Raw genomic sequence first — 2,500 nt, forward strand, 5'->3', positions numbered from 1 at the left:
CTAACCTTAATGATAATCGTAATATCAGTAGTAATAAAAATAAATATAATGATTATGGCAGTAATGGTAACAATGTTGACAACATCAATAACTAAAGGTAATAATAATAATAATAGTAATAGTAATGGTAATAATGATGGTGATAATGATAAACATTATGATATGAATAATGTTAATGATAATGGTAATGGTAATGATAATGACACTAATGATAATGATAATGATAACGATGAAGGTAAAGGTAATGGTACTTAATGATAACGATCATGAAAATGATAAAAACAGCAACAATATAGCGCCAAACAACACCAATAACAATAACAGAAACAAAAAAACACCGCCATCATTACTTTCAGGCAATGTCGGTAATACTCATATTGGCATTCTCATAAGAACTGTAAAATATATATCCATCTTACAAGACTCTGATGTTTTTGATGTTGAAAATATATTCTTAGAACAGTCAAAGGTTGCTATTTCCACCGCACCTGGAAACATAAAAAGTATTTCCACACATTTCCACACACACGCACACGCACACACGCAAACACGCACACGCACACGCACACACGCAAACACGCACACGCACACGCACACACGCAAACACGCACACGCACACGCATACGCACACGTACACGTACACGCACACGCACACGCACAGGCACACGCACACGCACACACACACACACACACAAACACACACACAAACAAACACACATACACATATATGTAGATATATGTATATATATGCATAAACATACATATAGATATATACATATATATACACACATATACATATATTTATATAAATGTATACACACACACATATATAATATATATACATATACATATGTATATGAATATACATATATATACATATACATACATAATATATACATATATATGTTTATATATTCATATATACACACATGTATATATAATATACATATATACGCACACACACATACACATATATATGTATATATATTATATATATGTATACATATGTATATATATACGTATATATATATGTATATATATGTATATATATACATATGAATGTGTACATATATACATATATATACATATCTACATCATATAAATACATATGTATACATATATACATACACACACATTTTTATATACATATAAGCATAAACATACATATACATATATATACACACACACACACATATATATATATATATATATATATATATATATATAGATTTATAAATATATGAATACACAAACACACACACACACACATATATATAATATAAATACATATACATTTGTATATGAATATACATATATATACATATACATGTGTAATATATACATATATATAATATATTCATATATATACATAAACACATATGCATATTTAATATATATACACATATATATACATATATTTCTGTATACATATATACATACACATGCACATGTATATATATGGATAAAGATACAATATATATATATACACATTGATTTATAGAAATATATGGATACACACACAAACACACACATATATAATATATATACACATATATACATATGTATATGAATACATATAAATACATATACATGTATAATATAAACATATATGTCTATACATAATATATACATATATATACACACACATTTGCACACACACATTTATAATATACATATATACATATATTTATACATATACATAGATATACATATACATAGATATGCATATACATATATATATATATACATATATATGTACATATACATATATATATATATATATATACACTTATACATATAATACATATACATATAAATACATATACATATATGGTATAAACATGTATGTATATATAATATATATACTATATATATACACATTTGCACACACACACACACTCATAAAATAATGTATATTTATGTACATATTTATAATATATATATCTTATTTATTCTGACGAACATAAATACCATCCAGTTTTAAAATATACCATCATGTAATCTTCACGGTCGGTTACTAATCCGCCAAGGAGCCTTACCCGTTCACAAACTCAATGAAAAATATGTGATGAAAAGAAAAGAAAGAGAGAGAGAGAGAGAGAGAGAGAGAGAGAGAGAGAGAGAGAGAGAGAGAGAGAGAGAGAGAGAGAGAGAGAGAGAGAGAGGGAAGGGGGAGAGAGAGCGAGATAGAGACAAAGATAAAGAGTTGTTCACTCGCTAAAATATCTTTACAATCGCTAGTAGTTGATTCCGAAAGGTTGGTACTCGTTGATTTCAAAGCTCGGAACAGATGAAGCTTCATAATGCGTTCGAATACTGTTTCGGAGTTGATATGACTTTGGCCACATATCATGGTAATATTAACAACGAAAACCTCAATGACCATTTGTAGCATCATAATTACACTTTACTGTGAGACTATCAAGAGCCGAAATATGAAGAAAATTAATTATTTCGAAGCCAGCCGTGTCTCGGTGGATCCAATGGAGGAAGACCAAGT

The sequence above is a fragment of the Penaeus chinensis genome, chromosome 17 (assembly GCF_019202785.1).
Source record: "Penaeus chinensis breed Huanghai No. 1 chromosome 17, ASM1920278v2, whole genome shotgun sequence".
Classification (NCBI taxonomy): Eukaryota; Metazoa; Arthropoda; class Malacostraca; order Decapoda; family Penaeidae; genus Penaeus; species Penaeus chinensis.